General features: G+C 53.4%; 1 protein-coding gene across 9 annotated transcripts in view; it reads right to left on the minus strand.

The window, feature by feature from the left end:
• Window positions 1-27,399, minus strand: part of AGAP1 (ArfGAP with GTPase domain, ankyrin repeat and PH domain 1) — a 546,313-nt gene that overhangs the window by 424,369 nt on the left and 94,545 nt on the right. Inside the window, exon 1 of one of the 9 annotated variants that reach the window (XM_053903436.1) lies at window positions 11,997-12,195. The exons of the other annotated variants lie outside the window; for them this stretch is intronic. The gene's annotated coding sequence lies outside the window, so the exon portion shown is untranslated. Of the gene's footprint in view, window positions 1-11,996; window positions 12,196-27,399 lie in introns of those variants that run through there. 9 annotated transcript variants of the gene reach the window in all.

A 27,399-nucleotide genomic window follows, 5' to 3' on the forward strand; every position in this document is an offset into this window, starting at 1 on the left:
CGAACCCGGGATCGCGACCTGATAAAAAGTTGGATGCGTAACCGACGGAGCCACCCAGGTGCCCCAAGATTTTTCTTAATTTTTAATTTCACTAACAAAATTGAGAGACCAACCTGTTTTGCAATTTGTTTTAATTTAATAAAGAGACATTAGCATCGCTGATGTTTATCTTTACGCTCTTCACAACTTCTTCTGGGAGCTCGCTCCAATCTCCTTCGCTGTTTGGGCCACTGTGCGTGGAACACCTACTACGTGCAGCGCAGCAGACAAGACTCAGACAGGCACCTCCAGGCGCTCCCATTCCTAGGGACACGACACCACCACATTCACCTTCCCGTGGTCATAGTATCTCAGGGCTGAACGTGGCCATCTAGTCCAACTTCCTACCTTACAGCCGAGGACACTGTGGCCCAAGGAGACAGGAGGCACACAGCCAGGCCACACGGCTAGTATGGGACGTGGCCACACAACCACCTACCGCCTACCTTTCGTGGCCGCGCCTCTATAATGTGGCACTGCTTCGCCTTCCCGTGTGGAAAGGCCTGAAAGTAGTGCCTTCTGGCCCAGAGCACCTACCTTCACGCTCCTCTTAAAAAGAGAGACGTTCCGAGATGCGACGAGGTGCTGGGTACCCCATAACCCTGTCAGCAAGACTAATGCTCGCTGTACAGATAAAGGAGCTGATATCCAAACAACGGCCGCATACAAGGGGCTGAATCACACAGGGAGTGGGGGGCCGAGGGGGGTTTGCGTGTTTGTCTCCAAATCTCCAACCTTCCTGGAAGAGCACCTTTCTCAGGACCCACCCGACTCCGGGAAGGCCTCGTCTTCACTAACTACATCTGCAACGGAGCCTCTTCCAAACAAGATCACGCTCTGAGGCAGCGGGGGGTCAGGGCTTCAACACGTGGGAGTTCGCGGGGACACGACTCAGCCCGTAACGAGCGGCGACACGGGGATTCGGTCAGGCTGACCCACCGCTGAGCCGGCAGGGTTCTAGACAAGCCCTCTTACGTCCCCGGCATCAGCCAGACTCGCGACTGGACATCCACTTCCCGCCCCACAGCCATGACCACGTCCACGATCAACGGGCTTTCCCTTCCCACTCCTTCTCTGAGCCCAGTGACCCCACCGAAACTCAGGGGGAGGGCTGTTTATCCTTTAGTACGGTCACCGCCAAAAGCACAGCGCAGGGGACACTACCCCCTTCTCTCCATGAGGCCCAAGTCCTAGAAAGACGCCCCAAAGGTTCAACGCACTCACTGAAGGAAAGAAAACTACAGCTGAGGTGGGTGACAATTTCAGGACCAACCTTATTCTTCAGAAGCCTGCTCTCCAGAACATGAGCTCTTAGAGCACAGAAAGGAAAACCGTCCCGCCCCGAATGACATTCTTCAGCCGTCCCCACCAGAGTCTACGTCCCCCGGGGACAGTGGCTCCAGCAGCACAGCTTTCGTGGAGGGAATGGCAGAGTCCGGAAAGGGCCCCGTGGCTGCTTGCACCAGGAGAGTCACTGATCTAGTTGATGGAATCTTCTGAATGCCGGATGAAAGAGTTAATCCACCTTACACACCTGAGGACGACCAAGTACACAGGGCAACCTTTTTTTCTAGGCGGGTCTATTACCAAGCATGATGAAAGGCAAACCCCATCAAGCAGAGGAAAAGAGAAAGGGAAATAGAAAAGACATACTGCCTGCATGTATGGGGAGCTTGGTGGTGAACACGGTGTGTTCACGGAAGTATACCACTTCCTTCCTGAAATTACTTGGGGTAGGAGTTTAGGGGTACTTATTTATTCTCATTCCCCTTGCAGACGAGGGAGAGGCTCAGAAAGGTGTCACGCCTCAACTACTGCCATAAGACTGGGCTACAACGTCAAGACTCAAACTCGGGACACCTGTTACTCACACGTCAGGCGCCTCTTGACCACCAGGTCCTGGGGCAGAAGGTTGGAGAAGATTCCCTGGCAGGGAAGAAACGTTCCCACCTCCGAGGGAGAGTTGGTTCTGGAGCTGAGGAAGCGTCACGGGAAACCCACGCGGATTTGAGATCATACAGGTGGCCCCCATCGGCGACAATTCAGACCATCTCGACACCACGAAAAGAGGGCATTATTGTGACCAACATAAAAACCCAGCAGTCTTGTTCTCGGTTGCACGACTACAGTGGGAACGTGGAGAAACCTGGGAGAAAAGCCCCACTCGGAGTGGGGGAGCTAAGGAAGGGCTTGCTGACGTTTGCAAACATTCCAGAAAGATTCCCCGAGCCCCCCGGAGGGTGCGGCCTCTGCCGACACACGGTGCCTTGCACACAGCTCGTCACGGCACCAGGTGGTAGAATGGGTCAGGGGTGGGTGAGTTCACAGCCTGGGACACCAACTCTCTGATGGACAGTGTGCAGGCTCCAGCTCCCGTGAGAAGCTCCACAGGCACGGTCTCCAGTGAGACCCAGTCCCAAGTAAGGGGACCTTCCAAAGTCTGGGCTCTCTACTGCTCTGAACAGAACCGCACGCGGGCTGTATAATCACGGCGGTGATGTTGCCACTGCTGTGGTCAAGGCTCCTAAGGAGGCGGAGGTGACAGGGCATCAAACACAAATGGTTACCCTGTCCCTACCCAGAGCTCTCAAGAGCAGAACTGGCATCGAGCAGTGCACCGATGCAAGCTCAAGCAGGTATTTCCAAACACACATGATAAATTATTACCAGAACGGAAAGAAGAAAATCCAGAGATACATGACTGACGGGAAAGCCCCACCACCTGTCTTAAAGCCACAGCGGCCTCTTTCCGTCAGTGTCCAGCCAAGTGCAAGGGTGCGCCCACTCACAGATTTGGGAAAATCTGGGCACCGGGCTGCAGCTTCTGGGGGAGGGGCTCAAGCAAAGCAGAACTCAAGGCCGCGGAGCTCATCCAGAGTCAGAGGCTAAGACTTCGCACGAGGCTTCCTTCCGGTTCTTAAAGAAACAGAGACGCCCTCCGGCACAGGCAGGGCCAGCCAGGTCTTCCCAGGTGGCTCCCTCCGTTTTCTAGCCACTAAGCACCTGAACCTTCTGCTAAAACAACTATCGATCTAAAGAGGAACATCAAGGGGTGCCTGGGGGGCTCAGATGGTTGAGCAGCTGACTTCGGCTCAGGTCATGATCTCATGGTCCGTGGGTTCGAGCCCCACGTTGGGCTCTGTGCTGACGGCTCGGAGCCCGGAGCCTGCTTCGGATTCTGTGTCTCCTTCTCTCTCTGCCCCTCCCCCACTCATGCTCTGTCTCTCTCTCTCTCAAAAATAAAACAAACACTTAAAAAAATTTTTAATAAATAAATAAACAGGAACATCAAGGTGACTTACAGGGCACGTTTTATATTCCACGCGCCAACATGCCATCGGGCAAGCGCAAAAGGAAGACAGCAGATGGTCAGCCTGCTTGCACGTCTCCTGATGACATTGGCTGGCGTGGTTTCGGAGGACAAACACGACCACCTAAACCGAGGAGAGACAACAGAGCCTGGATCCCCGGGGAGAAGGCAGGCTCAACAAGACAACCGAAGCATCCGAAGGTTCTCGCTTGCAGCCACGACCTGTATGTGCCTACCCGATCCCAGCCCAGAAAGCAAGCCGTGTGAACCGTGGCCGTGGGCAGATGGTCCTGCCCAGCCCCAGGTGGATTTCAGACCGGCCCGCTCACCAAAGCCGGGAGCACACGCAGAGTTCACACGGCTGTGGCCAGCACTGAGACAAAGTGGGGGCTCCGTGCATAGGCAGGGGGAAGCCTGGGGGCTCCAGATTCCCCCCCAGGCTCTGCCCTGACAATCCCCCCTAGCCTGGCCAGCCGCTGGGCACGCCCCTGGGAACGCTGCTCCAGAGGTAAGATCCGACCGAGAGCCGGTTTGTTAATTCACCTGCAGGGGCAGCTCACCTCTCGGGTCCTGCGGAGAACACATTCTCGGCTTGCAGATTAACTGGATTTAGCCACACATGACTGAAAACCCCAAAACAACAGCGGCTTCACAAGAGGCAAATATTTTTCTCTCCCATCAGTGAAGTCTCCAGGTGGGCAGGTGGCTCCAAAACCCCAGACCCGTCCCAATTCGGATGTGACTGTCACTGCCTGGGTCCAATAAGGGGAAGGACGGGGCAAAGGGCCCCACCCTTTCTCTTGTACTGAGATTTACCAGAAGCTGCCAGGTAGTACCTCCACTGGAGTCTCCAGGGAGCGGCCACAGGTAACAGCAGGAGAAGATCTATTCTAGACCCAGCTCAGGGCTGGTTCTAACAACAACCTGTACTTTGTCAGCGTCTCCATGCACCACATGTGTGTCCAAGCATTTTTCCAGGCCTCGCTCGCTGAATTTTCTCCACAACCATGTTTCATGGATGCCCCCCTTGTCCAGCTGAGGACACCATGGCAGAGGGGTTAAGTCCCTTGGCCAGGCTCCTACAGAAGCCAGCTCAGGGAGGCTGGCACTGGATTATCGTAAACCCGGGATCACTGCCTGGAGGAAGCAGCATGGGGGAGACTCGACCCCGAGGAAGGATGCCCCCTGAGCCCACGGGCCTTTGGCAGGCGGCGCCAGCCAGCCACGGCAGGAACAACCAGGACCCCGTGGCTCGGTCCTGGGGCACAGGCCCCCTCTCGACCGACAGCGCCCTGGTGGGGCAGCCCCCCAGCCAGCTTCCATCTGGCTGTTTCCCGCAGCCTGCCCGGTCCACCCTCCCCGCCGCTCATGCCAGGCTCCAGGCTTGCGTTGCCCAGTTAAACTCCCCTGAAGCAACCCTTCAAATCTTCAGGGAACCCCCTTGCGGCCCCAGGATCCGACAGCATTAGCATCATCAAGCTGGCTGCTTACACATCAGAAGGAAAACACGCAGAGGGTCTGGGCGTGTTTATCTGCAGGAGCGTGAACCCTGACGACGTGGGTCGCCCCCTCTGTGGATTGCGCCCGGAGCGTGGCCCCGGTATCCAGGCACTGCCTGCACATTTGCATACGAAGGAGCTAGACGGGAGGCCCTGTCAAAATATTTTTTGACAGGCCAGAGACGCGTTTTATGACACGATCCTCAGCTAGCAGCGAATGTGTTCACAATATGTTTCCGCAATCTGCCCATCTCTCCGAGGCGGGCTCTTTGTTTTGCTCAGGCTGCGCGGGCCGTCGCGGGGATTCATGCATTATGCAGGCCCGGGCACCGAGCGGGGGCCTCGCTGTCACATAATTAGGGGGAGGGACGAGACGGAGGCGGCGGGGCAGGGCGTTGCCATGGAGGCGGCAGGGGAAGGTGGTCGCCTTGGGATGGAAGACAGATGCGCACCGACCCAAGCCGGGGCTGAGCCCGGAGGCACCGCGGCGGGGACTTCACGTGGAAACTGAAGCGCGATGCGTCCCACCGGCTCCTCACCAAATCCAGGGTGCGGAGAGCTTGGATGTGCGGGACCCCACATGACAGGGAAAGTACCTGTGCCGGCAGGCCCCAAACCCGCTCTCAAACATCTTCAAAAAAACACAATGTGCAGGGGCACCCGGGTGGCTCAGTCGGCTGAGCGTCCGACTTGGGCTCAGGTCACGATCCCGCGGCTCGTGAGTTCGAGCCCCGCGTCGGGCTCGCTGATGTCAGCGCAGAGCCAGCTTCGGATCCTCTGTGCCCCTCGCTCTCTGCCCCTCCCCTGCTCGTGCTCGCTCGCTCTCTCTCTCAAAAATGAAAATAAAAATTTAAAGCAATAATAATAATGATAGGGGTGCCTGGGTGGCTCAATTGAGCGTCCGACTTCGGCTCAGGTCATGATCTCGCAGTTCGTGGGTTCGAGCCCCCCATCGGGCTCTGTGCTGACAGCTCGGAGCCCGGAGCCTGCTTCACATTCTGTGTCTCCCTCTCTCTCTCCTCCCTTCTCACACTCTGTCTCTCTCTCCTTCAAAAATAACTAAACATGAAAAAAAATTTTTTTAATAATAATGATAATAATATACAGAAAAAATTGCCAGGAGAAATTGCACCAACTTTTCTTTCAATATGTGTTTTAATCGCCACAAAACCTTTCTACAGGTCCCTATTTAGAGTTCCATATTAACATATCACTACCCTAACGGGACAAAGAAAGTGCAATGAATTGCTCCATGTAACACGACGAAACGGGGAATATCTGCTTCAGAAGACAACGCGGTGATTAATAAAGTGTCAGTACAATCGAGCCTCCAAGTGATGGTCTCTTGCTGCTGTCCATGAAGTCCACTCACGTTCTTATTAACAGCGGTCACCATGCTGGACCCCTGGCCCCACGCTGGAGACGCCCCTCCTGCACGTCTGCCCCATTCTCCTCCTCCTGGTCTAGAGGGTCTGGCCTCGGCCACGGCAGCCTGTGTTCCCCCAGCTCCCCAAGTCCGGTCCCGCTGCGCCTCCCCCGAGAGCCCATCCCCCGGTGCTTCCTTTCCTCTTCCCTCAGACGTCTGGCCCTCGGCCCTCGGAGGCCACTGGGCCCTTCCCTTCTGCCAGGTCCATCCAGGAGTCCAGGCACAGAGCTCCTCCTTTCCGGGCCCAGCCCAGCCCCCGGGAGGGGGCTCCTCCCTGTGTGCTTTCTTCCCTCTGCCCCAAAGAACTCACCCAGCACGGTCGGGGGGGGGGGGGGGGGGGGCGACTCACTACAAGGCTCCTGTGCTCCCCTCTCCTCCCACCAGATACAGCCCCCCAGGTACCGGAGGAGACTCACCCGCAGGTGAGTAGGGGCTTGGCCGCGAGAGGTATGCCCACCTGGCTCACCCCCTTCTTGTCCAGTGTGCCGTTCTCTTCCCAAGTTCACTACCAGTGACCCTCTTCCTCCTCCGCTCGAGGAGGTTCCGGGACATATCTTTCTATTCTGACTTCATCCCTCTCTCCTGTTGGCCAGGACTCAAAAATAACATTCAAACCACTGAGAGTAATCAGGGTGCGGGGGATCCACCCTCAGCAACAAATGCGAACCCCATTATGGAGTCCCCTCACAACACGCGTGGCGAACAGCTCAAAGACAGAGCATTCTACTGTGACCGTCCTGGAATCATCAGAGGGTGCCCCAAAATGTGTACAGGCAGAACCGGGCTTGGTCCCGTGACGGAGAGCCCCCGAGGCTACCGAGATCAGCACACCCGACCCACGAACCCCAAACAGGCCAGTGGCCGCTGTCCACACATCAAGGGAAGACCGGTCCCCTTACAGGAGAGACGGGATACTCTTCCTAAAAAGGGGCTTCTACAGCGTCGATGTAAATAACAACACACGTGGCCTCTTTTCAGCGTGCGCAGTTTGAAGTTTTGCTTTATGAGAACACTGAAAACAAATCAACACGCCTACAGGTCTTGCTGGATTTCGAATACTAAATCTGTCAGGACACAGGTCAAAAACTAGGGCCCCGGGGCCAAATCCCACCCACCGTGTGTTTCTGTCAATAAGGCTTTACTGAGACGCGGCTGCGCCCACGTGTTGACGTACTTCCCGCTACAACAGCAGCTCAGAGGTTGCGTGGGACAGGACGTCACGGCCCGAGAAGCCAGGTCCCGTCCAGACAGTGCTTGTTGCCCTCTGAGCCAGCACCTGTTGCCTCTCTGCGCTTTGCCCCCTTGAGAAGACGCTGTGAGTGCCATTCAAGTAACTCCTTCTTAAGTAAACTCTGCCGCAGGGGGAGCTTGAGCTCTCGCGACCCCGAGATCGAGAGTCCCAGGCCTCCCGGACCAAGCCCACCAGGCGCCTCTCGTTACTCCTTTTTAAGTAGCCTCAATCGTGGGGTGCCCAGGTGGCTCAGTCGGTCAAGCGTCCGACTGCTGGTTTCAGCTCAGGTCATGATCTCATGATCTCACGGCTCACGGGTTTGAGCCCCGAGTCGGGGTCTGCGCTGACAGTGGGGGGCCGGGTCGGGATTATCTCTCTCTCCCTCTCTCTGCCCCTCCCCTGCTTGTGCACGCTAAGTACTAAGTAAATAACTTCATTTATATATGTAATACAAGGTCACTGAGGAAAGCAATATATACTTAAGAAAAACGTTAAGGGCCACGAGGGCTTGCTCGGTTGTTAAGCATCGGACTTCGGCTCAGGTCATGATGTCACGGTTTGTGAGTTCGAGTCCCACACTGGGTGAGCTTGAGCCCCACTTTGGGTGAGCCCCACTTCTCTCCCTCTCTGCCACTCGTGGGGTCCCCTCTCTCTCTCTCTCCCTCTGCCCCTCATTCACTTATGCCTTCTCTCTCTCAAAAAAGAAAAGTGGAAGGGGAAAAAATGATCCATAAAACCTACCGTGACCTCCAGTCACAGGCTGGTGGACGTCCTTCGCGATCTCTACACAGAATGCGCTTTTTAAAAATAATGGCATTAACCCACGTGCCACACACTCACCAAGTGCCAGCCGGGACACTGGAGGCCCCACCTGGGGTCTCCCCATTAAGCCACCAAACAAACGTCCCGGGGAGCGCACACACCCTGTATTCGCTGATTTCCACCCACCGCTCAGCGAAGACAGAAACCGGGATAATATCTACGTTTTCCCAGGTTTTCACTCATAAAATGCAGCAACTAACCCCCGTGCATTCTTCTGACACCCTCGCTGCTGACCTTCGACCTCGCTTTATGCCTTTCTCCATGTGGAGTTTCTACATCAAACGTGTGAACATTTCTGAAACAGGTTGTCACGTGCCCCTCCAGACGGGTCGGCCAGTGCACACTCCTACCAACAGTGACAGTGTCCTAAATCACCTTTCAGATCCCACATCTCACTCCTGGCACGAAGCGTCACAGCCAACGGCGCACTTGGAAAGGGGCACGAAGACGGTCCGAACGCTCACGCGCCCGTATTTACGCCGTCATCCTGTAATTCCCTTCCGAGGTCATGTTTTTAACGAATTAAAAACCTGGTGACTCGTAAACGTGAAAACTGCTATCTTGTTGGGTTGCTCACAGTGCCTTTTCACAGCACAGTTTCGCTCTCTTTTGGACAATCAGGCCTACGATTCCCCCCCACAGGGAGGAATGCCCCTCTCTCCCAGCCAGGCAGAGCCAGCCCTGACCCCAGCTGCCCGGGACCCCTGCAGGTTGCCTCCAGCTGCCCCCGCCAGGCTGTCAACCGCCCAGGGCACTCAGATGGCCACACAAGCACCTCCGCTCCCTGCTGCTAGGAAGGCTTCGATCCCAGAGCCCGCGACTGGGCTGTCTGGATGGCGTCCGGAAGCAGCCCAGGTCTGTGCGCTTTCCTGCTACATTCGGAGACCTCAAGGTTAGGGAGGAGGAAGACAGCGGCACCCCAAGTCCCTTACCCAGAGGCTGGAGCCATCCTGAGGGCCCTCCCATCAAACACACCCACAACGGTCTGAGAGGCTACAAACTCATCCCTGGGCAGGACGCGGGTCCCCCTCGAACCCCTCCGCACACGTACGCGAGCACTTAGCACAAGTCTAACGCAGGCAGGCGCATACGCGGCAGGAAACTGTTTTTAAACACGGAAAATAGGGGCGCCTGGGTGGCTCAGTCGGTTGAGCGGCCGACTTCGGCTCAGGGCATGATCTCACGGTCCGTGAGTTCAAGCCCTGCGTCGGGTTCTGTGCTGACAGCTCGGAGCCTGGAGCTTGTTTCGGATTCTGTGTCTCCCTCTCTCTGACCCACCCCCGTTCATGCTCTCTCTCTGTCTCAAAAATAAATAAACGTTTAAAAAAAAATTAAAAAAAATAAAAAATAAAAAAAATAAACACGGAAAATAAAATTTCGTGAGTCTTTAAAGAGATACATTGAACTCTGAAATAAGTAAAATTCTAAATGGAATATTCTACAGCAGGTAAAATGAAAAACACACCGTTTTCCATTCAAACTGCACAAGGGTATCTTCAGCATGCAGGTTCTTGCCCCTGGTACACACAGAATGCCAGACACCGTGTGAGGACACACACATCACGGTTCAGAGAGGCACAGATGGTGGTAAAGGCACGGCCGTCTTCAATGGCGAAGGGGAGCAGGGATGGGCCCCCCAGTGGGTCCACGGCTCTTTCTTTCAGAAACATAAACACAGGGGCGCCTGGTGGCTCAGTCAGTTGAGGAACCGACTCTTGATCTCGGCGCAGGTCATGATCTCACAGTTCGTGAGTTCGAGCCCCGCACTGGGCTCTGGGCTGAACGTGCAGCATCTGCTTGGGATTCTCTCTCTCCCCTTCCCTCTCTCTCTGCCCCTCCCCTGCTCGTGCTCTCTCTCTTCCTCTCTCAAAATAAATAACCTAAGGAAAAAAAAAAACAAAGCATAAACACGCACATACCCTCTACAGAGAAAGCAAACGAGGCAAACTTTTAAATCAGGGAGCTGCATGGTAACACCCATCCTGGTCTCCTCTCTGGACTTGAGTACTGGAATCATTCAACGCTTTCAAAAGTTAGGATATAAAGCTCGCTCAGTTAAAGTTTCCTCTCAGCAAAATGTCACTCGGGACGCAGGCTGCAGAGCTAATGCTTGGCCACGCTCTCCGGAGTGGGCCGGCCCTATTTCGGGGTTCTTCTGTTAGTAATTAGTGGTGAGAGATTTCCCCCAAGGCCCTGCTTATGGACACACTCGGTGTGATCTAACTTATCCATGAGGCAGCCTGCTTTGGAATCATCTTCGAAACGGAAACAAAATTTTCCTCTTGGGGGCTATACCTTATTAAATACGACCTTTTGCCATATTACAAATACTAAGCGTCTCACGGATATTAAAAAACACTACGATACTCAAAAAAAGAAAAAAATCTGGCATAGGAAGGAATGACCTAGGGTGGCAGAAAGCAGAGATGTGTCATTCATTCAGAGAAAATGTCTCAAGTTGGGGGGGGGGGGGTTTAAAAAGCCAAAAGTCAAGAAATCCACCCCAAATGTGTCATTGGGAGGCTTCCAGAAGTGTAAGTTCAGAGGCCTACAACACGGCAGCCTAGCCTTCCATTCGTGACCAGCCTTGCTGGAAGGCCCACATACCTGCAGGGGGCCCATGGGCACCAGTGTGGAGGCCAGCGGCACAGGGATGGGGACAGAAAGGGCACTGAGGAAGGGGCTAAGACACAGGTCTCGGCCCAGGACGGCTCACCACACCCTGGAAACTTGCAGCAGGGACTTTCAAAGCTGCCACGTGCAGAACCAATGGAGTCTAATAACCCACCATTTCCAAATTAGCTCATTTTCTGTCCCCAAAACATGTTTTGCTAGTGTGGACACCAGTTGGCATGAGGCAAAGCACATCTTGCTCCACAGGCTGCCACCCGCAGATCTGTCTGTGCACAGCCCACCAAGCGTGCATCCGTCCCCTGAGCGGTCCCTCCGTTTGGATGCACTGTTTCTGCAGCTCTGTCAGAAGTCCCAAAGGAAAAGAAAGGCCCAGGTAGGTAAAAATATCAGCCACGGCGGCCTCTGAACGAGGGCAATCAACGGAAAATGAGCACAACCCTAGAATACGCTCAAATAACTGAGGGCCTTAATGTTGCCTCCCTACTCCCCCTCGCTTCCCTCCAGGGTGCGGGCAGGGAAGGCCGGGAGCGTGGGTCCCAGCCCACCAAGACCCGCACCTTCCCACGTCCCCTACCCCCTGAAGCAGTGCTGACCGGCAGGGGAGACCACAAGCATCGCGATTTACTTCCTACAACGACTGCCCGGTGTGCATGATGTGCGAGAGACACGCATTTCCCGAAATCTTGCCGTACGACGGGGGTGGGGTACGTGACTAAGTGGTAAGAACAGACTGGCCCCTAAGTGCTCAATAAACATTAGGGTCCAACTGACTCCTAAGACCGGTGTGAGTGGCCACAGAACCACCTGCTTCTGTCCCGGCCGGGCTCCCAGGGTTAGAGGTCTGGGTTTCAAAACGGACACTGACCGAGGGGTTGACTTTGGGGAGTCCGTGAACAGGAGCAACTAGACCTACCAGAATTCAGTTACAGAAAAAGCACAGCAAGGCCAACACTGTCCTCTCCAACACCTATCTTTAGATCATGCTTCCCTGGCTCTGCGGAGCGAGTCCAGGGACAAGGTCTAGATCATGCTTACCTGGCTCTGCAGAATGAGTCCAGGGACAAGGTCTAGTCTCCGTTCGCCACCCCGGGCACGTGTGGGCACACAGATGACAGGGCAGCGCCTGTCTCGCGAAGCTAAGGCGACTCTGGAGGAAGAAGATACCACCGGCCACTGACTGGCCGGACAGTGTAAGAGAGAGTTCATTAGCTCGTTCCGGAACCTGCTGACAGGCTAAACCACAACCAACACTCTATAAAGCCAGCAGGAGAGCTAGGGTGGCCAGCAGGCACGGACCATTCTGGAAAGTTCTTTTCTCAAAGCTGGGAAGAACTCGAAGAGAACCATCAGCTGTTAACCTGAACTATTTTACTAAAACTTATTTTGGGGCAGCCAAAAAAACCAAACCAAAGCAACCAAGAATGTGTCATCCCATTGGACAGCTGTCTGCGTGTAACCTATTCGCCACACATCAAGGGAAGGTCGAGGCCTTCTGAACCAGTAAACAGGATTTAACGACGGACAGCAGCAGGCCAAACACTAGATAGAATGCATATTTGCGTTTCTGCTGCAAGAAAAGGGGCCGAGTCCATAAGAGGCAACAGGAAACGTCCAGAAAGCAGGCCACCATTCCTAGGCGTGGATGGCCACCTGAGCAGCACCCTGTCCCACATGGAGCCCGGACATCAACAGCTGCCCCCAGGGGCATAATCGTGCTCCCTCCTACTGCACCGGGAACACGTCAAAAGTAACAGCTACAGTTCCTCTGTCTTCAAATACTCGGGATATAAACCCGTGCCAAGAGCAGGCCGTCCAATTTCTAACACAGGAAATAAGCACGGACACGGGGAATGACTCATCCTCCTATCGGAGCGACCAGTGGGGTCACTGACATTAAGTCAGAGAAGCCTCCAAAGCACAAAGGGTAGGGGATCTTTCCCCATTTCCAGGGGAACCACACCAGAGACATGACGGATCCCTAAGGAGCTGGATGGCATCCCTTGATGCAGACGCAAGAACTTGGGGTGCCCAAGGTAAGGATGGCAAGAAAGACCACAGTGGTGGTTTGCACCCACTGCTCTACGCGCCCATGTCACTTAACCGGCGCACCTGCTCTGAGAAGGTGGGACTATAACCTGCCAGTGTTACTAGCAGATGAGGAGACTGAGAGTCACCCAGCCCATCTGGGAGCAGAGCCAAGATCCAAACGGGGCCCCCTGGCTCCAGAAGTCACAACGACCCCCAGACTTCATCACCTTCCCAGCAGTGAGGAGGGGGTGCCAACCCCCGTCACCAACGAAAGTACAGGTGCTGTGGCTCAAGATCCGCCCACAACTGAGAGGAAAACGGAGCTGTGCAAGATTCACTCACCTGCATCCCTAGCAAACACGGATACGGCACCTGCTAGGGGCTGGACCCCCACCTCCATGCTGGGAACAAACAGATACGGCACCTGCTGGGGGGACCCCCCCCTTCGTGCTGGGGACAACCACGGATACGGCACCTACTAGGGGCTGGACCCCCGCCTTAGTGGTGGGGACACACTGGGCACTGACCAGCCCTCCTGATCTCATACTCCATCCACAGCAGGGAAAGAAAGGAGCACCGTGTGCCTGGGGCTGTGTTGCATGGTGAAGCGTGAGGCAGGGGAAGGGAGCGGGGCTTTGGTGGGGGTGGTCGCCCAGGAGGTTTCTCCAGTGACACCTGAGTGAAGGCTGAAAACAGTGGGGGCTGCGCCCCAAGGACACTGGGGGAAGGCCGTCCGGGAAGAGGAAGGCAGAGACCAAGACACTGATGGGCAGAAGAGGTACTGTGGCGCCTGGAGGGGACAGGAGGCGAGCGCCAGGGGAGCCAGAGGGCTGTATCGGGCCTGGAAAGCCAGGGGGAGGTTCTGGTCGGAGGGGGTCACGCCCTGACTTGGGCTTCGAGGGCTCCCCTGGCTGCTGCGCGAAGCCAAGCGTCAGGGAGGGCAGGAGCAGTGGCCAGAAGACCAGCAGCGACCCACCGGGCAGTGATGCTGCCCAGGGCCAGGGCGAGAGAGCTGGTGCCTAAGGAGGTGAGGAATCTGGGCACAGGCAGGGCAGGGCGGCGGGTGTGATGGAGGAGGGCTCCAGGAGCCAAGGGCGGGCGCTGCAGAGGCCCCAAGAAGGCAGCGCCCCCCACGGGGGGGACAACACTGTTCTGCTGGAGACGTCACAGGCGGCCAGCCCGCATCAGAAGGGCCCGGAGGGCACCGAGACCGGCACCGAGGGCACGCGTCCCGGACAAAGCGGCACAGGGTGAGGCAGAGCAGAAGGAATCGCCCGCATCTGAACGCTGACAAGGGACACGGGCCAAGGTGACAGTGAGCAAGGTGCCTGGTGGTAAGTCCCTGCACCCCGTCAGTTTCCTGCTGCTGCTGTAAAGAAATTACCACCTACGAATCGCTTAGAACGCAGAGCCTTCGTATCTCACACCTAAAATCAGATGTGGCTAATATCAAGGTGTCCACGGGACTGTGTTCCTTCCGGAGGTTCTGGGGGAGAATCCACTTCCTCATCTTCTCCAGCTCCTAGAGAAGGAGCCCCTATTCCCTGGCTCCTGACTCCGCCCACATCTCCTCCGGGGACCCTGACCCTCAGGCCTCCCTCTTACAAAGACCCCTGTGATGACAGTGGGCCCACCGGATCCCGCAGGCTAACCTCCCCTCCAAACAGCCTTAATTTAGCTACATCTACAAAATCCTTTTTACAGGATTGAGGTCACATACTCACGGGATTAGGATGTGGTGTCCTTGGGAGCCATTCATTGTTCTAATATATTCACCACACCCCTCCCCCCAGGTTATGTTTTTGTTTTTGGTGAATATTAAGTGAGATTACACAAGCCATTTAACCACAGCTTGATAAAATTTAAATACTACTATCCAGAGCTTATTAATAATAGGCACGATTAAAATTAAGTCTTCCAACTTAGGGAACATTGCCTAAATACGAGCTTAATAATCGATCTTATTCATGGAAACAAGGAAAAAATAATTAAAGCCCCTGTAGTCTGTAAATCCTTACCCTGAACCTTGTTAACTTGTGCCTGAACCGTGCCCCAAAATTTCTGCATCGATGTAAAATGGGTCTACAGGAAATTCAGTTAGAAAAGAAAACGTGCTGCAGGAAGCCAATTAAACTGGATAGATTGGGGCGTAAATTGCCAAGAACCGGCCAGGTGCCCCAAAATGATGTATGGCTCGGCAGAGCAGGGGTGGGGCCCACAAAAGCCACTGCTCTCCCAAATCACCCACAAAAACCTACTGGAAATGTTCAGCCCCCGTGGTTCAGTAACGACCACACAGAAATCACGAGTATCCCATGAATTTGGAGCTCTGGGTTCCAACCAGAACACAATCAGAAGTGACACTAAGGGACAGGAGTTTACAAATGAAAACTGCAGTTAACAGGAAAAAAAAAAAAAAAAAAAGGAGCAAAAATTTTGTGCATCCGGAAGACTGAATTTACACAACACTTCGGGGCACGTGGGTGGCTCCGTAGGTTAAGCATCGGACGTCGGCTCAGGTCACGAGCTCACGGTTCGTAGGTCTGGATCCCACGTCGGGCTCTGTGCTGACAGCTCGGAGCCCGGAGCCTGCTTCAGATTCTGTGTCTCGCTCTCTCTCTGCCCCTCCCCCCACTCGTGTTCTGTCTCTCCCTCCCCCTCTCTCAAAAGGAAATACACATTAAAAAAAAAAAAAATTTGTACAACCCTTCCAAACACACACGTGCAGTCAAATAAAGACGTGAGCCTCCTGAATGCTGGTTTTCTCAAAATTAGACAAGTCACACTTGGTGGATGCTCCGTGAAGTGTTACTTAACCCACGGACCTGGACTCCCTCCCCCCCCCAGCCCACACCCCCACCAGAGACCCAGGCTTCCAGATTCACTGTCTTAGGACTTGGGTTCAAAAGTCAGTTCATGCACTTGCCGAAAGGAGCCACTGTATTCACTTCCACAATAAAAGGAAGCTGATTTCAGAGGATCTTTTAAAGGAGCACATGTCTTACAGGTAAAATCTGTTTCTACCCAAACCTTTAGCCACATCACAGATCAGAGGTGATCACTCACGAGCCAACGTTCTTCACAAGGCGGCAGCAGCGGCCTGCCGCCGATTTGGGCTTAATTATTTCAACCACCATTTACCTTCCTCTGAAACTCCAGCGTTTCAACATTGTACAAAGACCAACTTTCTGCGCTTCAGACACACGGCACAAAATCTGCTTCTCTGGACGCGTGAACCTCGTTTTTAAAAATCGTTACTTTTATTACCGTCGCTCACTAATTTGCACATATCTGTTCTAGGTTTTAAAACATTTTTTTTCCCCCCCACATTATAATGAATCCTTAAAGTCACAATCCCCTGGTAAGGCCGCCCCAGCGTGCCAAAAATGAAAGCAAATGTTTCCCTTCTTCCCTGCAAATTCATAAAATGTGGGCCCTGCCCAATCCCTGGAGAATCTGTGACTCTGACTTTCTAATTCATTCGAAGTTTAAAAAAAAAAAAAAAAAAAAACTGAAGATCCACATTTGCTCATTTTATAAGCATCTCTAGGGAAGTTAAAGGCATTTAAAAATTACACAATACGTCCCCCCTGGCTTCAAAGACGCAACAAAAAGGGCATCTTTCCCAAGCTTTTGTTAAACTGCAAAGTGGTTTTTTAAATTGTGTGTTCAAAAAAAAAAAAAATTGTTTTCTTTACCATTAATCTTGACCAAAAAAAAAAAAAAAAAAAAAAAAAATCTGTTCAGGGCAAAAACATTCAGCGGAGGGCCACCCCATGCTAGGCACAGAGTGAGGTCACACGGACCACAGCTGGGGAGGCAGAGGCGCCACGTGGGGCAGGAAGCCATAGACGTATGCGGTCTCTGTGCACTGGACGTATGTGTTTGTATTTAACGGGTTGGATTGACCAGGGTTAAGGGTTGGCAGGCACAAGTGCTCAAAGGCTACATACGTTTTTTTAAGGCTTTTATTGCATTTTGTCCATCTCCCCCACCCCAAGAGGCTATCCTGATCGACATTCTTTCCACTAATGCAAAAGGGTAATGACATGACCTGCATGTGTCTCCCCCGAATCTGTAGGTTGAAATCTAACCTATTAGGTGCTATCACGAGCCTCATGAGCAGGGTTAATACCCTTACGACAGGTCCAAGGGCACCCCCTCACCTCCTTCTGCCATGTGAGACACGACCAGAAGTCTGCTACCTGGGAGATGGCCTTCACCCGACCACGCGGGCACCGTGATCTCAGCTTCCAGCCTCCACAACTGTGAGATCTGAATTTCTGTGGTTTTTCAACCACCCACCTGTGTTTTGTCACAGCAGCCGAAACAGACCAGACAGGGACCCATTTCCATACGCCTTTGCCAACACAGGGTCTTTTCTTGTTTTATGATTGTACTTAACTAGGCTTTTCTTTTTAATGTTTACTTACTTGAGAGAGAGAGAAAACACACAAGGGAGAAGGCAGGAGGGGTGGGGGGGGAGAGGGAGAGAGAGAGAGAGAGAGAGAGAGAGAGAGAGAGAGAGAGAGAGAGTCAGTCTTAAGCAGGCTCCATACTCAGGAGCCAGATATGGGGCTCGATCTCACCACCCTGCGATCATGACCTGAGCCGAAATCAAGAGTCAGGCGCTTAACCAATTGAACCACCCAGGCGCCCCTGTACTTCAATGGGTTTAAAAAAAAGTCACCTCATCACTTCAATTGGTCCTTAGTAAAGCTAAATATATGTACACACTATCTGCCCCATTATTTCTTTTGATGAGTCTGTGCCCATTCTTTCTGTTGGGGAATTACTTATTGCTTCATAAGAGCTCTTTGTATATAAAAGACAACCGTTTGCCATACGTCATAACTATCTTGTTTTTATTTGCCTTTAACTTTGGCTAAAGTCTCTGTCGTGCTCAAAAGTCATTCAGTTGTTCAGATGTTGTCAAGGCAAACTTCTTTTGCTTTCTGCCTTTGATGGCCATCCCAAGACTATATGACTTTCAAGAAGGTTCATTTTTGAGGAAATGATTCTGTCTTTTGAACGGCTATAGGCAAAAAAGAGAAAAACAATCATTTGACCTAGTTTCACAATAACCCAGCTCCCCAAGAGAGGCAGAATGCATAGTTATCCTGTGAAGTCAGGGGACCAGAGCACAGCTGACCCTTGCTGCCTTAAAATACTTTCTCTTGGCATAAGAAATAGGGCTACAATGGCTCGGAGAAGAGAGTCGTGCCAACTGTACATCTGATCCATGTTTATGGATAAATTTAGGCAAAATGTAATAAAGTCTCTGCCTAGAAACACTAGAGAGATAACGCTTTGAAAAACTAATCTTGGGCTGCGAGTAAAGAATGCGATCCCTCCAATTTTAGGTCATTTTAGATCCCTGCAATTCTCACAATCCTGGCGGGCTCCCCAGTGGCCTCAGCTAAGAGACAGCGCAAGGCAGAGGACCGATGCTGTGCTCAGATGCCCTATGGAGACTGGTTCTCTGACACCCAGTCACGTGGCCCTGGACCGGCGGAGGAAGCCCGGCCGCCAGTCCCCACAGCTGGGCCGGCCAGTGGCCACACCCCCTCCGACCAAGTGAACCACCAGACGCTCCTTGTCACCCTCTTCACACAGTCATTTGCATTTTACTAGAAAAACTACCCACAGATGAACCGCTCGCCTCGCGCAGAATTCTTTCTTTGCGCACAGCACCCACAGGCAGACGCGGAGTTGGCCTTGGTTGTTGGGAAGCTGGCCCTAGGATTACGGAGGCCGAGGGAACTGAATGTGTTGTAAGAACATCACATATGGCACGTGCTCTAAGTGGAGCAAACATCTCAGCTGAACAATGAGCAGCCACAGAATCAAATTTATTCCCAAGAGGCAGAGAAAATGGAGAAAGACAGCACCTCGTGGTACCCGATGTTTTGTTGTGTTTTGCACAAAAGGACTCATGGTGAATACAGAGGCAGCAAATCCAGCCTCTTCCCCAACCACGTGGATGCTGGTGTGTGCCCCTGTGCCTGGTACATCCTAAATCCCCTGCCAGGTTACAAAGGGTCGGGGGTGGGGGAGGGCGGGGGAACCGGACCCAGGCTCCTACGGAGACCCTCCGTGCTCCCAACTCGAGGCCGATGGAACATCCAACACCGGAAAGCCTTCGGTGACAACGACGTCTCCCTGCTCACAGGCCATATAAGGAACAAAGCCCCTGACCCCCACTCCATGGCTCCCGCGTTCTCCATCCCCAGAGCACCTGCAACAACAGCCTCTTTCCACGTCCTCAAATCCATCCCTCCCACCGCAGGGCCTTTGCACGCGCTGCCCCTTCTGGGATGACCCACGCTCCTACCTCTACTGAGACGTCAGAGGAGAACAGCAGCTTGCTATGGACTCCTGGGCTCCTGTCTCCACAGACGCCCATCCCACTTCTGGCATCTATGCCCTGAAGCAGCCACCTCCCCACGAAGCAGCACTGACCACACTGTTAACTTCATGGTTAGTAGGGGGCCTACGGCCAACACTGCCTTCCCTTCTAGACTCCAAGGACCCCGAGACCAAAGACCTCGTTTGCTTGCTCACCAGCACCGATGGGGTGGGTGCCTAGCACCTTTGCAGGCGTTCAGTAAATGAACAGACACCAACAAAGAAAATTTAGGGGTTTTCACGACCATCTGACCAGAATATATATACGCGCATGTTAGGATATATACCTACATATGTATTTTTTTTTAACGTAGGAAGAAAATCACGGCAAAGATTTTGATTCATCCGCACATTCCTAAATGACAAAGAACTCTTACGGGCCACTGCTGGCCAGGTGTCCCTTCAGTTCCTGACACAGCAGATGGGGAAGGACACCCGTGGACCGCACCGTGTTGCGATATGCTAATTTGCTGTTAATTACAGCCTCTCCTCAGAAATGCCCTCGAAGAGCCTGTTCCGTGGGGAGGGCTGTGCCAATTAGGCTCGCTCACAAAGGAGTATCTTTAAATGATTGCCAGTTTATTTTAAATACTTCTTTTAATTTATCGGGAGATCACCTGGAGTGATAAGCAATAAAGTGGTTCCATTTACCTGTGATATATTTTCATGTTTCCTTTTCCTTAAAACGTCTAGTAGTTTTCAAGGGAGAGCAGGAGACAAAGGAACGGCCATAGGCAAAAATTTAGCTAAGAATTCCTGCCCTGGCCTTTTTCTTCCTCGGAGGAACACGGTGGTGGTAATTTCTGAATCCCCAGCTTCTCTTCAAATAGATGTAATACTTCTCGATAAAGGAAGCATAAAGGTTCGGGGGACAGGGCTTCCGACAAGCACATTAAATGTAAACAAGTTCACGGGCGCCCGGGTGGCTCCGTCGTTTCAGCGTCCGACTCTCGATTTCAGCTCAGTTGTGATCTCGCGGTTCGTGCGTTTGAGCCCCGGGTCGGGTTCTGACAGTGCAGAGCCTGCTTGGGATTCTTTTTCTCCCCCCCCCTCTCAAAATAAATTGAAAGACTTTAAAAAAATGTAAACAACTTTAGATTACAAGGTGGGACCCATTTTCTTCTAAAGTTGCCAAATTATTAAGGCCCTTGTATTCCTGACTGTGTGCCTCGGCATCTCATATAAAGAGTAAAGGTAAAACTATTTCAATACAACTTCTAACTTATCTGCTCACCTCACCTTGGGAAACAGGGTCACCTCCACACCACTGCCCAACGACAAGAGCACCCCCAGCCACGATGATGAGGGAGGCGGAACATTTGAAAGATGAAAGGCACCGCAAAGCCCTGAGCTCACAGCCTCACACGGAGGCGTTAGTTTGGACTCTAGGGACCGTGGTTTACGCGGCCCCAGGAGCACAGAGCTGGCTGTCAGGACCAGCCCCGGGAAGCAGCCGGTACGTGCTGCTGTTACGTCCATCCGGGGAGAACCACTGAGCCGGGCTCCCTGGCCGGGGTCCCACCCAACCGCCACGTGGCCCTGGACCCACCGGCTGGGAACTCCCAAACTGTGCCCCGTCCGAGCCACAACTCTTCTTACCCTGGCTCCACGGCCTCGTGGGTTCTCAAGAGTCAGAGGCAGACCCACCCACCCAAAGTCATGCTCCGTTCCCTTAGCACCTGAATGTGATTAGCTGGTGAAGTGTGTATTTGTCAGTCTGAATGAACACAAAGGCAGAGACCGATTCATAGATCATCTGGAGGGGTCTGGGCACTCGAGGCATCGCCCCTGAGATCTCATTACCAGCGGCAAGAGCCCCAGCTGACATGAGTTATTTACTGCCGCCCTCGTCCTTTGATTCCGCACACGCGTCGTCCGCAAGAAGGTGCATCTGGGCCCCGCTTGAAACAGGCTACCGTCCAGGGGCACCGGCTCGGAGAGCGGGGAAAGGTGCGATCAATTAACAGGCCGGCGGGGGCCCCAGGGAGAGGAGAAGCGGGGAGGCCGGGCTGAAATCCTCCAACCCTCCCTCCCGGCAGCAGACGAGGGGCTTCCCCGAGCTAAGGGGAAGTAGGAAACAATAAGCAATTTGGGAAACAAAATCCCGAAATTGCGCTCGGATTATGATTATAATTAGAAAGTCAAGCATGTCTGATCGTTCTCCAGTGAGTCTGCAGGCTGCAGACCAGAATAATTTTACATAATTATCAACATCAACACGGACAGAGCCCTTCTTGCAGGCGAGGCCCCCCGCTGCCCGGGGCTCTGACCTGCAGGCCTCAGATGTGGTTCCGGCCCCTAAAGGACACACCCACGAGCGAGGTACCGTGCGGCCACCACGTGTTCTAAAACCGGGGCAGAAGAAGGAGGGGTTTCTTTGTCTACCATGTAAACATACCGCGGTGAAAACCCCCACAAAGGTATGAGATTCGAATCACATTTATAATCGATGAACGCCCTTTAAAGAAACAAAGACAGTCACACCAAGTCTCCATTTTAGCGGAAACTCAAGATTGTATTTTTTAGTCTGTGATGTCTGTACGGCTGTCCTTTACCGCTGGTTCCGTCTCCTGCTCACCGGCGAGGAGTCCCGATGAGCCCTGGGCTCCCGTCCAGAGAACACACACAGACGCAGGTTCTCTGACCGCACCTGACCCGTGCCCCAGGCCTGAGCACCCCAGTTATCCACCCAGGCGTGGTAACTCCTGGCTTCGGACCCGCCACCCACCCCCGCACATCAAGAAAAGAAAACCACCCAAAAAGAAGACCGGAAAGAAGGAAAGGAGACCTTCTGTCATAAACAGACAGACATTCCTCTAAAATGACAAAGCTCTGAGCGGCGTCCTGGACCCCACGGGACCGCTGCTTCCTTTCTCTGTGGTCTCTTGAAGCTGTTCTCCTATTTCTGTTATTCTGTTACTATTACTGCCGGTAGCACTCTGGGAGGAGCCAGGGGGTTACCTGGAAAGTGAAGGGAAAGCTGGAAGACGGGACGGGACGGGACGCCCCAGAGCGCGTTCTGCCAGAGCAAACCTCCACTTACTTCCTAGCTCTGTCTTCCTCCTCCTTTTTTTTTTTTTTTTTTTTGTAAATAAAAAATAAACATTAACGAGTTTCTATAATATAAATAGCCTTTAATTAAAAAAAGTACTTTTAAAAACATTAATATTCACTTCTGTTTTCTGGAAACACACACACGAAAAGTGTGTTCAATCCAAGTGCAAAAGGAGGGGGCAAACCCACGTGAGGCGAATACCGTACAATTCTAGAGCAAGGGATCTTCCTGCTAATTCTTCCTCTATGATGATTGCCATACTTTGCGGGAGCCCAGAATCTCCCTGGGAAATGAGAAATCAGATTCTTGTAAGCACTGGCCAGAACAAACCCCCAGATCACCACCTTATAACAGGTGTAATTTTGACTCCTTCCAAAACTTGGCAGCTGACACCCCAACTCGTTAAAAGGTTTGATTTGTTAAACAGGAAACATCTCTGGTGAAATCTCAAGGGTCCCTTCCATCCCAAGCAACGCTGCCTTCACTCTTGTCCCTGGCTTCCTCCAGGCCTCCGCCAGACTGACCAGTTCCATGTCCCGGGAAATTGCTCTTGGTCAGTGACCTTGGAGGACCCATCTGACCATGTAACCTCTCTGAACACGGTGCCCCCCCCCCATGTCCTCCCCACTCAGACGGCAGGGCCGGCCACACCGGGGGAGGGCAGCGGAAGACCCCACGGCGGCGGGAGGGCCAGCTGTGGCCCGGGGATCCGGGGCCTGGCCGCCCCCTCCCGGAGCACCCCCCACTCCCACCTCAGGGCTGGCCTGGGACAGCTCCCCCTTCTGGGACCACACCCAGTGCGGTCCTGGCCAAGCCCTCTCAGCTGGCAGTTCTGTTCCCAGAGCCAGATGACAAGGGGGAAAAACATACACCATGGAATTTTACAGAATACCGCCAGCCAGCTCGGATTCCGAAGGTCTGTGACACGGCTGGCCAGCGCTCCTTCCCTATGAAGAGCTCAGACGTGTACCGGGCAGAAGACTAACACTGGGAGTCAGCAAGAGGACGCCCCAGAGAAGGCAGCTGTGATGTCGAAAGTACAAGGAGAAAACTAAGAGCTAATGATCCACGTGCAGGAGACAAGAGTCTAACCCCGACCCCAGCGGCCCACCCTGCAGGCTCGGGCGTCCGTCAGAGCAGAGGCCCAGCTCCCCTGGGCTCCCCTGCGTCTGGGACACCGCGGGTGTTCACACGAGGCATTTCTGATGCCTTGCAAGGAGATGGGGGTGCACTTTTGGTTGAACAGAGTTTTAATGTTTATTTTTGAGGGGGGAAGAGGTAGAGAGAGAGGGAGACACAGGATCCGAAGCAGGCACCAGGCTCCGAGCCGTCAGCACAGAGCCCGACGCGGGGCTCGAACCCACGAACCGTGAGATCGTGACCTGAGCCGAAGTCGGACCCCTAATGGACTGAGCCACCCAGGCGCCCCTTGGTCTCACATATTTTTAAAAGATCAATATTGGTTTTCGTGGAACACAACATCTAGATACCATGTATCCTTCTTGAAACTCTAAAATACCAATAAATCCTCAGAGAACGTTCCCAGCAGTGCCAGGGGACTTGGGGACACAAACCTCCAGCAGCGCGCCCACCTCCTCTCCCCGCTGCGCCCCCAGCTCCAGGAGGACACCCTGGGGCTGGATCTTCAGAGTCCTGGAGGGACCCAAACGGACCCCGACCATGTGCCGGCTGAAGGAGGCCTCGGAGCCCAGTGCTCGGGGGAGGGAGGGGTCAGGTGGAGCAAAGGCTGGGGGCCCCCACCCTCACCCCTCCCCGGCCTGCGGGCTCCCAGCCAGTGGGAAGGCCTCCCCATGCCCAGAAGGCCTTCCTCCAGCCCAGGATGCTGGTGTCGCTGTCCCCGCGGGAGCACTGAAGGAACAGAGACAACTGTGCGTGGCTGGCCAGACGGCGTGGGTGACAAGGCGAAGTTGACAAGCACACTGTGCCCAGGATATGCCGGAATAACCGTAAGCCGAGTATCGACGGGCTGCATCACGCTCTCGTCCTTCCACGAAGTCTCCTGCTTCCCACCTAGGACCCCCCCTCCCCCACATGGTCTGAGGACAGCAGGGACCGGGCCTGGAGACATGGGAACTCACTCTGGTGCCAACTCTGCTCCACGGGAACCTGGGAAAGCCCCTCACCCACCTGACCCTCGTTCTCATCCACAGGACATAAACAGGATTTAATACCCTCTCTTCCTTCCTCCCGGCCTCAATGGGCTAAAGAGATAACGGGTGTGAAATGATAACGGGTTTGTAAACAGTTATAACTTATGGTAAAAAGTGCTGCTCCCTGCGTCCAAGCTCCGTGGCACCAGTGACTCATTCTGCCACTATTCCCCGAGGACGGCTCACGGCTCCTCTGGTGACATGCAGGGGTCACAGCGATGCCCAGTTACCATTTGGTTCTTTAAACAGCTCACTCTGGAACCGGCTGACGGCTCAAAGCAGGTCTTGGTCTCCGAACTGCTGAAAGCCACACACACACACACACACACACACACACACACACACACACACACACACACAATCCCTGAGAGGATGGACAGCTATGGGGTGAACGGTGTTCATCTCAGGAGAACCGATTTTGCTATCAATAAACACTGACGCGCCAGCAGGCACCTGGGGGGCTCAGTCGGTGGGGCGTCTGATTTCAGCTCGGGTCATGATCCTGGGGTCGTGGGATGGGGCCCCCCATTAGGGGCTCCGTGCCGAGTGTGGAGCCTGCTTGAGATTTTGTCTCTCTCTCTGCCCCTCTGCCCTTCTCCCCCCGTCCCCCCTGCCATGTTCTCTCTCTCTCTCTCTAAAAAACTAGAATGAAAAAACCTAACACACGACTGAGTTCTCAGCCTCTCACGCGGGCTGTGGTGGAAAACAGCAGCCTGCTCTCCCCTCTTCCTGCACCACATTCACCAAGAGGCTGAGAAAGGCCACTGGCAGAGCAAGTGCAAACAAGGACGCCAACAGTCGGCAAGTCAACACGTGGCCACGGCAGAAAGCTCATTTTGCACCTTGTGAGGCTTAGAAAACAGCCAATCTTGGTGATCACTCATCAATATTTACTAGTGTCCAAAGAATTCTCTGCAGACGTGTAAACGCATTTCCTTGTTTTGTTTTCATCGTAAAACACATGCTTGTTAAAGTCTAGAGAATTCTCAAAAGTAGGGGGAAGAAAAAAAAAAAGCATCGGATTCCAGGAGGCCAACACAGCTTCGTGTGGAGCTCTGGATGGGCCAACCCGGAGCCGCAGGAGTAAGATGATGTGCGTGCCCGTTACCTTGGCAACGCGAGGCACAGAGGGTGTGCACCACTTCCGCTAACGCTCTTCAGATCCGTGGCAGAAATTCTAGAGTCATCAACTAATTGCTGGTTGGGAAGAAATGTTGCACAACAAAAATGTGCCGAGCGGGCAGAACTGGCAGTTTTTGGAAAGCAGCGTCTTCCGAGACTCCCAATCTCTGACGCAGAGTTTGGAGATTTCTGTAGATGTGCTTCCATTTCTTAAACGCCGCTTTCCTTACGTTCTCCCCGACGGTGTCCAGTTTCTCCGGTTAGGTGCCCCCATTTCGCTTGGTGACGCGGCAAGGAGAAAACAGCGACGGGGATAAGAATGACAGGATGCCCAGGGATGTAGGGCTACGTGACGAGTCTGGAGAGGTTAAGAACTGAACATGAAATGCACAGCACGGACCAGGAAAAGCACCCGATGCTGGCCCCGCCTGTTGACTTCTATGATGAGTATCGTAGCTTTAGTTAAACATTATTTGTCAGAGGAAATAGGAATGTGCAACCTGGAACAAAAAAAACGGCCTAAAGAATCGAGCGACAAGTAATACTCCTTCGACGTACACACCTAGGGAAGCCATGCCAAAGCTGAACAAAAAAATCTTCATTCCGTTCCTGATGCCAAGTTATACACACGGAGGCTGCCTCCATTGTGAGGGCAATGACTGTTTTCTCTTAAAAGAGAAAGAAATGAACGAGCGAGCTGCACGGCTATAGAGCTTTTAACAAGAACTACCTGCCAGGCAACGGTTTTATAATCTAAATTGTTAGATAAGGGACGTATTAATAGTAAGCTTCCCAAAAGCGGCAGAGAAATCAAGATGGGGCACCAGCCCTGGACGAGGGCCTTGGCCTCACGACGGCCAGAAGAAGCCAGAGTGGGCCACGTGTGGTCTGCCGATGGATGGTGTGGGTGCAGCGGCCACGCACAGCCACGTCTCACTGAGAGATGGGGAACCAGCCCAGCGCGTCCCTTCCCGACAAAGTAAGATGAGCCTAAACCGATTCTCTCCCTAGCAAGGAGCCTAGTGCTCAGATCCCCCGTGAAATGTTTCACAGCCACAGCGCCTACAGACAGACTTTGCAGATACGGGAAAACGGGTCACATGCATGCAGAGACACGCGGAGACACTGTGGGGAGAGAAGATACTCTGTAAGTTTTATTTATTTTGAGAGAGAGCGAGCGAGTGAGCATGAGCAGGGGAGGGGCAGAGAGAGAGGGAAAGAGAGAGTCCCAAGCAGGCTTCACGCCGTCAGCACAGAGCCCAACGTGGGCTCGAACACACAAACCATGAGGTCACGACCTGAGCCGAAACCGAGAGTCAACGGGCCCAACCGACCGAGCCACCAGGTGCCCCAACTTTTTGACTTCTTCAAAAGAAAAAAAGTTTTCTCTTCAAAAGAAAAAAGTTTCATACTCACAGAATCTAGAGTGTTCTCCATACACCCGAGAGGAGGCATGGGCCAAAAACTGCCTTCTCCGTTGTCTACTATGGAGACTGCAAGCATCCATTCTGTGACTTCCACACCAACCCATGCCCCTAAACTGCTTGACGTTTTCCCTACGTTAAGCTACTCGACACACATAGACTGAGCACCACGAAGCTGTGCCGGGTACACATCGGGGCCCAAAGAGACAAAGACCCCGTGCTCGGGAGCG

The sequence above is a fragment of the Panthera pardus genome, unplaced genomic scaffold (assembly GCF_024362965.1).
Source record: "Panthera pardus isolate Hobbes unplaced genomic scaffold, ASM2436296v1 HiC_scaffold_10, whole genome shotgun sequence".
NCBI lineage: Eukaryota > Metazoa > Chordata > Mammalia > Carnivora > Felidae > Panthera > Panthera pardus.